Source organism: Lissotriton helveticus, chromosome 4_1, assembly GCF_964261635.1.
Source record: "Lissotriton helveticus chromosome 4_1, aLisHel1.1, whole genome shotgun sequence".
Taxonomy (NCBI): domain Eukaryota; kingdom Metazoa; phylum Chordata; class Amphibia; order Caudata; family Salamandridae; genus Lissotriton; species Lissotriton helveticus.
The window spans coordinates 1,519,115,764-1,519,132,671 of NC_136063.1; the positions used below are offsets into that span (position 1 = coordinate 1,519,115,764).

At 43.3% G+C, this 16,908-nt stretch overlaps 1 protein-coding gene across 3 annotated transcripts in view; it reads right to left on the reverse strand.

The window, feature by feature from the left end:
* LOC144829209 (aromatic-L-amino-acid decarboxylase-like) overlaps window positions 1-16,908 on the reverse strand; it is a 799,768-nt gene that overhangs the window by 699,538 nt on the left and 83,322 nt on the right. The window contains exon 1 of one of the 3 annotated variants that reach the window (XM_078688117.1): window positions 9,870-9,889. The exons of the other annotated variants lie outside the window; for them this stretch is intronic. The gene's annotated coding sequence lies outside the window, so the exon portion shown is untranslated. Of the gene's footprint in view, window positions 1-9,869; window positions 9,890-16,908 lie in introns of those variants that run through there. 3 annotated transcript variants of the gene reach the window in all.

A 16,908-nucleotide genomic window follows, 5' to 3' on the forward strand; every position in this document is an offset into this window, starting at 1 on the left:
AAAATAAAGTTATAGTTTAAGTAGTGCAAACCCTGTGGCATTCACATGAGACAAAAACTAACTGAAGAAAATAGAGTTCAAGATAAGGTATGGTTCGAAAGCGAGCACCGAAATACTCCTGAATTCACCAGTTATGGTCTGGCAGGAAACCATAACTCTCCCCCAAAAAGGACCGCCTATTACCTCACTCATGATCCAGCAGATACCATCAGAAATAGCAATGATGAACCCACTGGTGACAATAAATAGCAAAATTAAATATTGGGAGATTACAAACAGTCCATTGAGGGGCAAGTTTTGTTTTTCAAAGCAGGGTCATGCATTTTGATTTTTGTAACTGATCATAACTGGAAAATTACAGGGGTATTTAGGTTTTGAGCTTTGATTAAGAACTAGGATAAAACAATAAATGTGTATATATAGATATACATATGTACCTGTATATTTCCCCTGAAAAAAACACAGTAAACAAGTGTTGTGAGTTATAGCGTGTGTTATGTGCATTGCCAACTATAACTGGTGAATTTCAGTGGTTTGATAAATCTAAGTCAGAACCATAGCTCACTAACTGTGTCTTTTTAGTGAATTTTATTGTTTGAGAGGTGAGCGCAGTACTCCAAAGGTTTTCTGCCAGCTGGGGAAGTGCAGTGAGTTTAAGTGTAGTGGCTGTGACTTTAGGTTTATTACTGAACTGATTACCAATAATGGTGCTATAGGTGCCCTAGTTGCTTCAAAGACAGAGAAAACTGAGGTTATGGAATTTGTCAATGGCCTTACCCTGTGGAACCAAACATGGTGGCCAACAGAGGCGGGTGAGTGTCCCCATCCGACAACTAAGGCCAGGAATCTAGGAGTGATCTTTGACAACCAACTAAATTTTGCAGGCCAGATAAACTGCCTAACGTCCTCCTGCTTCTTTTTACTGAAAATCTTACGTAAGATTTTCCCCTTTATTCCTCAGGAACGCTGGAAAACTGTGGTAGTAGCTCTTATCCTCTCTAAAATAGACTACTGCAATGCACTCTTTATGGGCATTGACAAGGCCCAGATGACTAAATTGCAGTCCCTACAAAATGCAGGTGCTTGGTAGCTATTAAACATCCCTAAAGGCCATTCTAACTCTGCTGGTATAAGATGATTACATTGGCTCCCCATCCAGCAGCAAGTGAAATTCAAGGACCTCTGTCTGGTTCATAATGCACTATACGGAGGAGGTGCTGATGACATCCAAAAATTGTTCTTATGGTACTCGCCCATGAGACATCTTAGATCCACAAACGCTGGTCCCGTACAAATCTCCAAAATCCGTAGACCAAGAGCTACACTGTGGAACAAGATGCCAATTGCTATGAGGCTGCAGCCAAACAGGCAGCATTTTAGGAAATAGCTTAAAACCTGGTTGTTCCCTCTCAACTAAGTTGCAGGAACTAATAGAGCAGCCCCTCCTCACACTCTCCAGTGCCAAGAGTCCATGGCAATCGAAAACTTTATAAACCTATGTTATCTTATCTTTATCTTTATTTTCTTTATTTACTTAATATTCAATCCTTGCTGGGAAGCAGCTCAATCTATGCTGCACATAGCCTTTGGAAGTGCATTGCAGAGGTGGCTGCAAATCCAGATTTCACTGTACATGGCTTGACTTGTATTTAATCTGTGCTGTGCAAAGCCTTCAGACAGGCCCTGTGCCCCACCACCCTCTTCTCTGCAATGGGGGTTTGTTGCATGACTTTCCTGGCCTTGTACTGGCTTTATTTGCTAGTTGCCAAATTTCACACATATTAATTGAATAGTTCCAAAGTTATTAGTTAACAAATCTCTATTTGCCATCACATTTATCGTGGCCCCTTTGCCTTGACGGGTTTGCTCAAACCTTACCATACTCAAAGTAATCTAAACCCACTAAATATTTAAAAAAAATTGTATGGCTTAGACATACTGCGCCATATTTATTAGCAGCTCAACACTCCTTTCACCCTTCTTTTAAATCCTCCCCGCTTGACGTGCCTGCACAAAATAGAGAAAACTGGGAGTAGATTACATTTGCTACATCTCTGCCAAATGTGATGCAGAACCCTCAGCCTGTGCCATGGTTATTAGTAAATCAGAAAAGTTTTCGATCCCTCTTTAAGTGTTTCTTCCATTGTATCTGTAGAAAACCTGAACTACCTCAACGGGCGTAACTTGTTTACAATCTGCCATATTTCATGCGGATACATAAAATAAGCTAGAGTTATAAGTAACTGAAGATGATATTTCCCACTTTTAAAATCCCCATCCCATCATGTATTGACCTGACCGGTTAGCATTCAGCCATTTTGAACGTGCGTGTTTTTTAAATGTTATTTTGGTATTCTGGATCTACTGGTTTTGTGACTATCTTTAAAAACTACAAATTCGTTTCTTTTGATGATTATGTATGTTGTTTTGCAACATAATGGTGTGCCTCTTGCTCTGTAATAATAGGCATAAAGATTAGTTAAGGTTGATACTGGTACAATAGTGTGTATAACACCAAGCCGAAAACGACAGGAAATTGACCAATTCTGTAGGTCCAAAACATAACTCACAACAATGTCATGAAATCTGACGGCTCAAATGCATATGTCAATTTTTTGGTGTGTAAGTGTTGTCATTTATTGACAACATTTGACATCGAGGGTTTGTGCCATCCAAAGGCATAAAATGGTTCTTCCAAGATGCTGCATATTTTTAGTGTTGGTATTGCTCCACTGTGTTTTCCTCTTCAAGTGTAATTCTATCCATTTCTCAACAACATTGATTCTCATCATTGATCTGGCAATGTGGCAATATTATATGTGAAATACTGTATGAAGTTTTTAGTCTGATGTTGCTAAGGAATCCGAAATTTCATCGAGAGGCATGAGATATCTGTTCTCTTGTTTTTTAACATATCTCATCTTTTCTCTATCATTAGGTCGAGCATTCGAGACCTTATGTATACACTTTACTATATACTTATTATATACGTATATATGCTTTGTGTAGGTACTTTGTGGGCTCTGGAGATCAGCCCTAGGACTTGTCTGCTTCCGCTTAGGGATTTTATTTTACTGTTCAGCTACCTCTATTTAACTGTCTTGATAGAAAACGACCAGCAGAAGTCAGTAAAATACCACAATTGCTTTCTGACGAGGTACTTTCTTTTTTTTATTTTTCTGGCACCTGCCTCTATTTAACTTTCTTGATAGAAAACGCCCAGCAGAGGTCAGTAAAATACCAGAATCACTTTAGCAGTCTCTAGATTCCATTCCATAGCAATTGTCTTCCACAAGCACCCGTAGACAATAAAATGTTTTTCAAATCTTGTATTTTCAGTGATATGCCCTCCGAAGGCCCTGATTTTATGCTAAAAACAGAGCTTTGGACTATACCATTTCCAGCTGAAGGGCAATATTTCTCTCCATGTGTTCCCATACCTGGCATGTCATGCAGTTTGGTGCTTACTTTCCCTCCATGTTAATGAACAGTAGATGATACAGCACCTAGGCTAATGTGCTGCATAGCAAAATACATATAAGGTGCCAAAGGCGAGACCGATTGCATTGCAAATGCTTGTTTTTGTTTAGCAAACTGTACCCAGTAGATGAAAAAACTAAAAGAAAGTGAAAAACTCTTTGATCCTCAGAGGGTGCTGTCTACAGTGTTTAGACCGTTCATATCGAAGGAGGTATGAAATGAAAACGGGAAACATGTGACCATATATTTATTTTGTATTGTACAAGAGAATGACTATATTGTCACCATCAGATGCTTGATTAGTGGTTAATTTGTAATAAAATAAGTGCTGGGGCTCTAGTTAGGAGGCAGCTTCTACTAGCCCATTTCTCCTGTTCGGGCCGCCTGAAACAGAACCAACTACTAACCATGAAAGTTGAGATAGGATGCGGAGTAATGGCCAGAGCTGCAGACTTTGGAGCTGGGGAACCAGGTTTGAGTCTTGGCGTTGGCTCAACATCCTGTAAGTGAATGTCTCCTTAAGTGGTGCTTATGAAAAGCGCCCGTGTTGATTAAGTACTGACCTGAGCGCCGGACACCACTGGCTCAAATTAAGCACTGAGCTTCAATCTTACATAAGCTGTTGCAGCCCACCAGGAGAACACTGACTCAGCGCGCTAAAAGGACCTAGCCGCCTGAAAAAACTACATTTCCCATGAGCCTCGGCATTTTGACGTTGGTGACATCATGACTCGCGCGAGGCGTTTCTCGTGAAAAACACTTCTAGGGCAGCAGTACGCTGCCGCTTACTTTATTCCTTGAGTAGCCACACTGCGGGTGAGGAGGCGGGTAAGGGTGCTTTGTGCACCAACACTTTGTTCCTTCTATACTGTTGCAGTGCCACGCTCATTGCCTTGTAGTGGCAGTTTTGTGGGATCCGTTGCTCCGTTGGTGGAACCATTTGCCGGATTCTTGTGGAGCAAACTTCTACCGCAGAGCCCTATTTCAGGCACACACTATGAGGGAGAGACCCGTGCGGTTTCAACAGGGTCTCCCTCGAATGCCTGCTTCATTAGATCTTCCTTGATTGGAGGGGGCAAGCAACTCTATCACGTTTTCCCTGTTGGCGAGCCACCTTTGGCTCTTGCAGGGAAAAGCTACTTCCTGGTCATTACAAGCGGCAGGCTTGCCCAAACACGCTTTCCCTGTTGGTCAACCGCCATCGGTCTTGCAGGGAAAACGCCTATTATTTCATTAAAAGACAAACCGCTACATACTATTCACCGCCAGGAGCATTTGGCGGCTTTGCCATCTTATTGGTTGTTGGGTCAGGCAATCTATACGTGCCTATAAGAAGGGGAACTATCCTTAACAGGCAAAGGATAGAGAAACTCCTTTGAATTTTCCTTGTACATAATATGGTGCCTAATTGAACACAGCATTTACCCAAGACGCATTGGGGGCTGAAGGCCGGATTTGTTTTCCTTTTGTTGATGAATTTGTGCACTATTCATTGGAGTCATGTTGATTTCTTTATGCGTCCAATAGCAGGGGTATTGAGAGTGTATATATAATTCTTTATTGATTGGTTAAAAAAAAAAACATTTACTATTGAGAGTGAGCAAGAGGACGGCTCTTCCGCACCCCTGTCTCAGCCTACAAGATAGTTTACATGGTATGTAGAGGAATCCTGTGTACAATCTATTTGATGTTATATCGTATTGGGCAACTACTGATAATGGTATTCCTTCACCAGATTTAGCTGCATACTCCGACATGCCAGAATAAGAGAAGGTTTTGTATCTTTACAGGTACTAAACTTAGAGATTCGGTTTATCCTTCCAGAGGGGTCAGGGTAGGATAGGAAACAACTGTATATTACCTCTATTGTTTAAATTTTTCTTGTTGTCTTTCCAGGTCTCCCTCACTGCTGTCCCCATCCTTCCCTTCCCCTGCTTGACCACTCCATGGAGTCTGTGTATATACGTTCAGACCGTGGTGGTGTCGAGAGGTGAACCACCCTAAGCAACGTAAGATCCTGAGCATTCCTGCCACAACATAAGCAATCATATCATAGGCAAATATGTCATATTGTGAATGGTGTTTTGATGCGTAAGGAAAAAGCAATCATCATCTGGACAGTTATTTAGCAGACCACAATGAAATTCTGCATGAATGGCTAAATGGTACCGAATCAGGCCTGGGAATCCAGCGTAGCCAAAATAACACAATTGATACGTTTTGGGTTATGCACCAGGGTGTTGCAGCCCCCCAGGGCCGGAACCAGGTACCATAGTCCATAAGAAATACTGGTCACGAAGAAAGAAGATGATATAACACAACCTCTCCAATGCTGCAGGCAAGTTCAGCACATGAGATTTACTATAATAAAGCATCTAATACAAGTGGACAAGAAAGGTTTTGTTTTCTTACGTACAACTAGAAGTAAGTTTAAATTGTGAAAGTATATGTTCCCATGCCCATTACAAGTGGACCAACTGACACTTGTTATTCCCATTAAAGATCTGCTATTGGCATTCATAATAGAAAATAAAAAGTTGTTAACAACTTAATAGTTATAGCTTTGGCAAACAGTCTACCTTCCCCCATTTACATCGGGGCTATTGAGATCATCTGTGGCATACCTAAGGGTTCAGCCAGAAGCCTGTGCCTATTTATAATCTATATTGCTCCCGGTCCTGCTATTGTTCACGCGTTTGTTTTTCATGTGGTGTCTTACACGGATGACACCCAGCTGATGTTTGCCTTTAAACACCTTGATGCTTCGGTCTCAGCTTATTCTCAAGCTGCATCTCTGCAGTAGCAGACTTGATGCATAAAAGCTGCCTTTGCCTAAACTCTGAAAAACCAGAAATCTTGATGTTTGGTCCCTCTATGGTACTGGATCTGATCCATTTGTGACACTCAGAAATGGGACTCTCCTCAACGCCATCCACCTCTGTGAAAAATGTGGGGGTCAAGCTAGATAATGCCCTTTCATTTAAACCCTTCGTCAGTGCTACTGCAGTAGTCTGTTTCTCCCTATTGAAAACTCGGAGAAAGAGTCTCAAATTCCTGCCGGAACAGACCAGAAATATTGTTCATGCATTGATCACTTCTAGGCTTGATGATGCCAACGTCCTGCTTCTTGGATCTCCCCAAGCTCTGTTAAACAGACTGCAATGGCTTCAGAATGCGGCAGCCAGACTGCTGCTGAACATTCCTGAAAGGCAATCTATTTGTAATGGCTTGGAAAGCCTACACTGGCTCCCTGTCAAGCAAAGGATTGGACTCAAAGCACTGAAAAAAAAACGTTTAGGGCCACTCAATTGAAAGGACCAACATATATTTGTGACAAAATGTAAAGATAGCATCTTCACAGAGAATTACGCTCTGCCAACCACAACCTGTTCTGTATTCCCAAGATTAAAAACACGCTCTCTCTTTTTTTACCTCAAAATTCTGGAATCAGTTACCTGATCATCAGCTGGGCCTGATGTGTGCGAGCGTGAGAGATGGGCCCCACTATTCATAACAATTGAGGCGAAGTAGAAAATGGGAGGACCTGAGCAGCTCAGCCAAAGGCTGGCTGCTCCATATTAGAATATCCTCTATATTTTCTGACTGCTGAGATACAATGCGCATGCACGAGCGCCTGACCCTACGCTGCGAGTGTTGGAGAGGTTGAAGGGGAGAAATGAAGATACTTCCTACTAGCACACCGCACTTATGGCGGTTATGCCGGTCCCTACCACCTTTTGAGGTGTCAAGGTGAGGGGGGTGATACTCATAGACTGTATATAGGTGATGTGTTCGCAGTGCGTGACCTTTGAGAATCCTGAATGGCATACGAGGTGACATATGACTGTAGTCACTCGATATTTGACTGGTGAAAGTATCTGTCTATCACCTATGTGCTTATATGTGTAAACAGTGGCTTCTTATGGGTATGTCAAGTTCATTCAAACTCAACCTCTGGTCCTCTCGGGCCATTCACTGATGGACCATTCTCAGGCTTTTAGTTACGCTCCCCATCAGCCTGTGTCCTACTGTCTTTAAAGTGCCTAGTTCTGCTTCATGTGTTTTAGGATGAACGTGGAGTCAGAATGCATCAAAGTTGCAGTTTTTAGTTCCCTGTCACATTTTGAAAAAAGTATCAAGGCTATCCTCAAACACTGCACTACAACAAATGTAAGCAATCACAAGCTGACATAACACTGCAATGAAGAGGCGCAGTGATTACAGAAGCAATCGGCGATAGATTTTGCCAACAGACAAAAAAGTACACTAAAAACGGTCATGTAATTAGAACTTAATTTTTATTAGCTATAGTTTTAGGTTTGGATTCCTGGCACATTTGAATGTTCTCTGAAACAAGTTAAAACACACCATACAACACTGATACAATGGAAAACAAAGTACTGTTGCTGCTCAATGGAAGAGAACCCTATCTGACCACATTGGATGGAAAAACAAAGACTCCCATCTGCCAGCATTAGCAGTATGGGAGAATACGAGAAAAAATACAATCATTTCCTTTCCTGAGTGGAAGATGATACCACCCATTTAAGTCCTGTGCCTTGCCTCTTCATTCCATGGGGATGAGAGTGTCCCAGTCTCTGCAGCCTTTCCTCGTTGGTGGTTCTAGAGGTCCCTCTACTCTAGGCACAGAATGATGTCCTCCCCAAGTTTCCCTTTAATGGTTTCTTCATGCCTCTCCAATAGTGCTGTTCGGGAAACATCCTTTACAACACAACTTTTACCACGCAGTGCTATTACAACGCAGGTTTTACAACGAAAACCATTACAACGCATTGCGCTGGGGGGCGCTCTAGGATAGGGAATAGATTTAATTTACTATCCAACACCTTCCTTAGTGTCCACGGGGACTGGAGTTGGAATAGTAAATTAAACTATTCACTATCTAGCACCCCAAAGCGCTATGCGTTGTAATGGTATGTGTTGTATAAACTGCGTTGTAACAGCATGCGTGGTCAAAGCATGCGTTGTAACGTCATACATCCGTGCTGTTCTCCCTCTTAAGATGATTCATGGTGTTGGGTCTTCCTTGTCCACACTCAGTGATTAACCTGCTGCCCGGTGCGGTATGCTAGTCTTCTTCTACTGAAGATCCCCTTCCGAGGCCTTCATGGTTTCCACTGTTCTGTCCTGTTCTGTCTGTCCTGGCCTGATACTGACCCTCCTTAGGGCACTCCACTTGCAGAGCCGTTTTTATACTCCCTTGGTATTTATATAGCACACCCTCCGAACTACCCATGGGCCTAATTTGGTATTCCAAATGCACCCCTTGTCTTGAAGAGCGGCCCTTGCTACTCTTTCCAGCTACTATGTAGATATGCAGCTTTCCTTCTAAACCAGGGTGCACTCAATGTGATAATGAAGAAAAGGGAGGCTTAGTGAAATAAAACATTTGCCTAGGATCACACAGTGTGGTCAAGCGGGAAGCCAGAATTGGTTCCAGGATTGCTGCTTTTACATTGTGACTTTCAGACCATGGGACCCTTTGACTGCCTCCTTCGTGCCGTGAAAGTTGGAAAGAACCTTTACACCTAACCACTTTCAAAAGTCACCATCCGCCACTGCTGATCATATCAGATGTGCCACATCAGAGAATGCATTCAAGAGCTCTCTGAAGATCCACCTTTTCAGGGAGATATGATGACCGCCCGTCCCTCTTCTGTTTACTCATCTTAGCTGTGTCTTGCTGTCACCTTACTCCTGGACGCTCCCTTTTGGAGAAGCTGTTTTGCGCTTTGTTAATTATAGTGCATTCATTTATTCATTGGCTCAGGATACAGAACTTAAACAGGTCTCTATAATTATCTTCCGGTAGCAGTACCATGTTCTTCACTATGAGGCGCTATATAAAAGGTAAGCACTATCATTACTATCACTCACTGTTGCCAAAAGCACTCTTTTGCGATCAAAAAGTTTAATGAGAGTTACCATCTATAGGGATCTGCGGATACCAATATACCTTCACTACCAAAACTCGACTGTTTCACATGTTTGCAGGTTCTAACAGCATCCGGCTGCATTTTACCAATAATAATCTCCAAGCATTTGGATGTGCCACAGTTACAGGTGGCCTCGGTGATCCTCCGAACACCTTTTTTGTTTGATCCTACAAAGTGGATTATCAGATTGAAAATAATAATTTCTCAATGAAACTCTTGGCTACTACAATTCGTGGCCAGGTGAGCCTGACCTGATGCATTATGTCCTTTCAATCCGGTCCCTAAACATTACACATTGTTGGACAATTTCCCAACCACAGTCAAGGAAAGGGTGTGTGATGTTGGGCACTGCCAGGGTGGAGATCCCTGACTTCCACCAATCCCAGTAGCCGAGAGGGCCCCAGTCCAGTACCATTCATCGGATAAACTCACGTGTCTGCCTCTCAGGAGCTCCGCGTGCAGGATGGTCCCCTGGCGGAGGGTTTGCTGGAGCAGGGCAGAGTGTGAAACCTCCAGCGAGAGTCAGCTACAGACCTTCCTGATAGCGAGCGCCATTGGAGTTTGAACTCTACCGCAGTGTCAGGGCTGGGGGAGGGTGAAAAAACAATTGCGGGGAGAAATGCGAAGGACTGGAGGAGGGAGGCTGAGTGGCTTGCAGATAAGGGGCGATCGAAGGAAACGAAGGTTTTGTAAAGGACACGGTTCTGAAATTGAAACTGATAGCAAGCAGATCAAAGTACGTGAATATCTGCCCCTAGCAGATCAGGTGCGCGTGGCGACATTGCTCAGCTGTTGTTTGGGACTGTTTTCAAACTTTACAGAAGAGACACCCTTCTGTTGCCGGTGATAAGCCTCTGGAGCAGATGCCGGATTTTAAGAGATCATTAGATTTTCACTGGGGAAACACAGAATCTGATAAAGTGGAACGTTTGATGAAATATAGTAAAAACAACTCAGTGGCATCGATCTGGAATTATGTCTCAAAACCGGGTGTAACAAATCATGAAAGACAAAAGGAAACGTTAAATTGGATTAGCCAGCGGGGACAAAACATGGCCTTTGGAACCTCGCACTTATAAACACTGAGGGTAGTCAAAGATACCCTGGAACTTAAGGGAGAAATCAGTAAGGGCCATATTTATGAAGTTTATGATATTTATGAAGTTTGGAGTCACCCTGCTGCACTACTTGCATGACAGGGAAAGGACAGGAATGTGCCTTGTTTATCCAATAATGCGCATTTCTGTCATTTCCCCCTGCGCTGGTGCCTTTTTGGCTGCATGGTGCCTGGGTTGTAGGCAGGATTATTCTTGTGCAGGAAGAGACACCTTCCTGCACAAAAACAATTCTGACAGGCGTTCTCCTCTTTCTATGGGTGCTGCAGTAGGCACCACCTGTAGAAAGAGGAAGTAAGGAGGAGAAATAAAGATATTTCTTCTCATGTCTTTTTGGCACATTCTCGGGTTTACCAGGTTTGTTACATCAGGAAATGTGTTACACCTTCTTGCACACAAACAATTCTTTCTAAGAGGAAGCAAGGAGGAGAAATAAAGATATTTCGCCTCGTATCTTTTTAGCACATTCTCAGGTTTACCAGGTTTGTTACATCAGGAAATGCGTTACAAACCATGGGAGCTGCATTGAACACCCATGCAACGCCCATTGAGCGCCTCTCTTGCACTAAGGTATGCGACACAGTAATTTGTGCTGCATTGCATTACTCCAGATTTTTTAAACCATTGAAAGCCACGCAAAGTGGCTTTGTGTGGCTTAAAAAATCTGACTTGGAGGTTTGCGTCACGCATGTACCACATTGCGTGGTGCAAGCATGACTCAATGCTCTCGTAACTATGCCCCTAAGTTACCAAACATTTCTGCGACAGCATTAATTATCATATTTGCTGAAATCACAGGAAGAGGAGGCAAATAACCTTTGACATCCATTTCATCACAGAAAGTCAAATCAGATAAAGGGTAAAACATTTCCAAAACAAATGTACAATTAATAAAAAAAAAATGTGCATAAAAAGTGAAACATGCCCTAAAATTCCACAGACCGTGTGATATACAAAATGTAGAAAGTGTATTAATCCTAGAAATGAATTATTAAACTCTGTTATGCTGCATTGTTAATAATTATCCCTCAGGGGTTTCTGAAACTCCAGTTAGATTAGCACAGCAAACACTAGTCTACAGGCAGTAAACCTCTTTAATATTTTTCATAATGGCCTGTTGCATACCATTCACTATGCACCCATACCCATTTCTGTGATACTGTCACACAGCCTAAATCCCTTGTCCTACGTTAAATCTACTACTCTCAAAGCAGTTACTTCCCGTGACCAAAAAAAGCTTGCTAAAATATTGAATATAATAAATGGTTCTATGTAAAGCTATAACTATGTGTAGGGTAGAATCTCTGAACAGTAATTGGAACAACTTCAATGTACCTTTCGACTGTACCATCAACTACTGGCCATTCTGACCCGACCCCGCCCTCCCCCCCTTGAAGCAAACAAGGTCTACTTTCAAGCATGCTTGTGTTAAATTGATGATTCATCAAAAGAACTCATCCAAGCCTCTCTGGGAATGTTTTCCATTTCCCGTCTAAGGCATCTTACGTTTTGTCTTTACAAAGGCAAGGTGACAACGTGATGACCAACAAAGTCATTTTAGTTATAAGCCAGACCTATTGGCCTTGCCAATGCTTGCTGTATGTAGGAAATGCATCACTGACTTTCACGGATCAGTAAGCACTACTTAAGATTTTTATCAATCGTAAAGCGAGGTTGCCACCCATCATTAAGAGGAGCATTTTATTACAAGGCAGTGATAATGCAATAATACAAAGGCCAGGTAAAGATTAAAAGCCAGCAATCAACATTTTTAAGTACTTGGCTTAGAGAATGGAAAGGCGTATCTCTCTCTCTCTCCCCCTCTATCTATGTATCTCTCTCTCTCTTTATTTATCTCTCTCTGTCTTTCTGTCGCTGAAAGCCACATTATACTGTAAGTTCCAGCACAGGCAAATTGTGACAGAAGTGAAAATTGATATAGGGACACGAGTCAACTGACTGGTGAACACACGCTTCACCATTCTGAAAACGAAGGGATACGTCGTATTCACAAGAATGCGGCACACCCCTGCATTTTCCTAGCGCTTGCGCTAAATCTAGCTGCCTAGTGCCAAACCAGACACCTTTGCGCCCTGGTGCAAGGGTGCTTGCATTGGAGGGAATGATTGTGTATGTGCAGATAAACAATTCGGAATGACGTTCTGAAACTCATATGTGTTCTACATTTTGCAGCACACATAGAAGTTGAAAATTGTAATTTTTAAAATTTTTGTGTATGTGAAGGAAGGTGTCCCTTCCTGCACATAAACATTCATGGTTATTTGCTGTTTCTATGTGTGCTGCACAATTCAGCACACATAGAAACAACAAAAACAAGGAGAAATTAACCAATTCTCCTTCTTTCACCATGTTAAGACCAGGTGTTCCCTGGTCTTAATTTTAGCGCCGCCTCCTATTTACATCACCCTTGTAAATAGGGGGCAGCGTCAAAATCAATAGGTGTTGCAACAGAGCACTCACCGCAAAACCCATTGCATGACCCTCTCACGTTTAGTGTGCCATGAAAGGGGACCTCATTTACACAGTGGCATTAGTGGCTTAACGCCCTTTTGTAAATAAGGCAAAGGGTTTATCGCCACAGGAACGTCATAAAAAGTGACTTTCCTGTGGTGATAGGGGCTTGTATATATGCCCCTTTCTGTTTAAGCCTGTGTGTTTGTCTCTCTTTCCCCTCATAGCTTCTGCCCTGAGTATCAAATATATACATTTTATGCATACAAGTGATTGGTATTACCTATCGATATTTGTGTTGCTTCTTTAAAAGCATACAGGAGGCTCACCTTGACTCTCGATAATGACTTTCACAATCATAACCCAGCATTGGGATATTTATTTAAGCCATGGAAAACAGGAACATTCATTAGACTCGCTAAAGCGAATATGCAAATGTATATGTTGAATCCATGTCTTCTTGGTAATGTGCCGGCACCAAAAGAGTCAAGATTTTTGCCATTGTTTCTTTCCTCTTTTTACAAAAGGAGGCATTCACGGGCATGAATCCTGAGATGAGGGGGCATAGGTAGAAGTCTATGAGACTTATCTGACTCAAGGACCTGTAGTATTGATTCAAAGAACTGACTGCTGCCTCTGGAAGTATGTGTATCTGACTCAAGGGACCTCTAGCTACAGCTGCGACAGACATGTCTTTGTCAAGGGACCTTTAGGAAAAGTTTGAAGCATTAGAGCTATCGTCTTAAAAGAGGCGATTGCAGCTTTGCAAGGGCATGCAAATTTGCTCTTCAAAAACAGCAAGACCTGTCGGCTTTGCCCATGCTGTTTTTAACTTCAGAGGCGGGATTCCATAGATTGCAGCAGTGCCAGTGAATATTTGCACTGATATTTCGCTGAACCGACATGCAAAAAGTTATTTCCTACTCATTACTCAGTGGCAATGTCGCTCTTGCAAAATTTCACCAACACCAGCCCGATTTGTGTGATGCAAAAATATTGTGGGAGAGGGCAGCAGAAAGAGTGCTATTCCATCGGTTTGGGTCTTCTAAGGCTAAAAAAACTGCAGAGTGCAAAGGTCTATCTTGCACAAAGCCCCAATGCTCCCATCATGCACACTGCAAAGTCAGACGTTCCAATAACTTGCCTGGCAGCATCTCTTGAAAGGATTTGCAAATTCTCCGTTGTGTATATCTCGACAAAAAGTAACAGAAAAGCTCTTTATTATCTATACATGCATTTCCTGCTTTATATTTGGGTGTCGTTGTGATAAATTGCTGTGCAAGAGCCTGATAGAACAGATACCAATTTTTCTCAAAGTTCAAATTCAAGTTCATAATTCAATTTTACATTGCTATCTATTAAAGAAAAGTAATGTTTTAGGATTGTAACTGTTTACAAAAAAATGTGGGCACTATCCTGATCATACCCTCTAGTCAAGGGTCTTGGAACAACTGCGTGATGACAGTTCAGAGACGTTTTTAAGTTGTCACCATTGTAGTGTCTGGCCCAATAACTCACACAGACACAGGGTGGTTATTCACGACCTTCTTTATTCGTGGTCCTTCCTCTGCCAAAGCTAACGGCTAACTGGACTCTTGGTCCCCCAGCTCCTCCCTTTCCGCCAGCCCTCGCCCCTCACTCGGGCCGGTCCTAGTGCCTGACCAGTTTGGTCACTGGGCACTTTGCATCAACATCATTACATCTCCCCCCTCTGTGAATAAAAGAAAACAGAATACTATACACCACAGCAAAACAGCAAATTATTTTTCTTTAGAATTCTTTGATAAAGCGAGACGGTTTCATGATCACACATCCAGGGCGTTACTGGAGGTTGGGACTGTCGCGCTCCTTCTCATCGGCAATCTCCATCAATAACTGACTGTGAGTTGGCAGTGTCTCCCGGCTCCAGTTTCAGTTCGGACAGTAACTCTTTGACATTGGGTCCACACTTTTTGAAGTACATCACATTCCTAATAAGTCTTTTTCCATCGGTCTCTGCAGTGATCATGGTTCCTTTTTGTTGTATCACTTTGAGTGGAACCTCATGGTATCGGCAATCAGTCTTTCTGTGCTGCTCTTGTCGTGCCAGCACCCAGTCTCCCTCTTGGATTTGAGAGGGAGTAGCATGACGTCGCTCATCGGCATAGTCCTTCATTCTTTCCTTCTTTATCTTGTCTCTGGCCGCGATCTCCTCATGATCAGAGTCGAGATACAGTTCATGCGCTGCCATATTCATCATTGGTATTCTGGTGCACACTGGGCGTCCTAGCATGAGAGTGGCAGGACATTTGCCTGTGGTGGAATGAGGCGTATTTCGGTACGCTCGCAATACCTCGTCGAGTGCTGTCTGAATGCTCTTTCCGGTGAGTTCTGCTTGCTGGAGGGTCTTCTTGATCGTGGCCATGAAACGTTCGATCATTCCGTTGGCCTGTGGCCATAGTGGTGTGATCTTGCGGTGTGTGAAGTTGAGGTGCTGACCAAAATCAGCAAAGTCATGGCTGTTGAATGGAGGCCCATTGTCTGACTTCACCACTAGGGGAATGCCCCATGCGGCAAAGACCTCCTCTAGGATCGGTATGGCACTCAATGCTCTCGTGGATGTGCACAGTTGTGCGATGGGGAATCTGGAGTATTCGTCCATGATGACCAGGACGTATTGGCCCGATTTGATTGGCCCAAAGAAGTCAATGGCAATGTGTTGCCAGACACCCTCCGGTAGTGGAGACATTTGTAGTGGTGCAGGGGGGATCCGGACGACTTACCAGTTGACATTGCGGACAGTCCTTCAGGGTCGTCTCCACCATCAGGTCTAGTGTTGGGAACCAGACTCTTTCACGGAGTGCTCTTTTTGTGGCTACTATGCCCGGGTGTCCCTCATGCACTAGGTTGATAACCCCTTGTCTGAGTTGTCGTGGGATCACTATTCTGGTGTCTCGTAAGATGAGACCATTTGCTGCTATCGACAGTTCTTCGTGGACATGTTTGAATGCCGCCATCTCGTGGTTGTTTTGTTCATTGCTTTGCGTGTGTCTCCAGCTGTTAGTTTGGATCAGACGTTTCACCTCTTGCAGGGTGGCATCCGTTTGCGTCGCTTCACAAATGGCCTCCAGTGGAACGGCCAGAGGCCTCGCTTGGTCTACTATGAAATGAATGTATTCATCCGCAATTGATTGTTCTGATTTGTTGGATCTGATGGGGTGTCGGGACATGTAGTCTGCAGGGTTTGCATCTTTTCCTGGCTTGTGAATTATGGTGTAGGTGTACTCTGGGAGCCGTAGGCCCCATCGCTTTATTCTCGGTGGCATTTTCGCTCGCGGGTTTCCAAATATTGTGATCAAGGCTTGGTGGTCGGTTATCAGTGTAAAATGTTTTCCAAAAATGAAAATGTGGAAGTGTTCACACGCCCAGACAACAGCCAGGCTTTCTTTTCTGGCTGTGAATATGCTCTCTCCGTGTCCGTCAGACTTCTGCTGGCATAGGCTACTATGTGCCGTTGGTCTCCTTCTCTATCATACTGCGCGAGGATGGCTCCTAATCCTACGGGACTGGCATCCACTGTTATCTCCGTCTTCTTTTTTGGATTGAAGTACGCTAGGTTCTTTGCTGATTCTACGGTTCTCTTGATCTCTCGAAATGCCCCTTCACACTGAGTGGACCACTGAAAGGGCTGTCCTTGTTTAGTGAGCATCCTTAGAGGGTAGCTTAGCGTGGCGTAGTCAGGTATATATCTGGAGCAGTAGCTGGCTATGCCTAGGAATGATCGTACATCGCCTACGTCCTCCGGGCTTGGTGTGTCGTTTAGCGCTGCTACCTTTTCTGGGTCTGGTTTCATTCCGCTTCCAGAGAATAGATGTCCGAAATTTTTTAGTGTGGGTTTGTGAAGT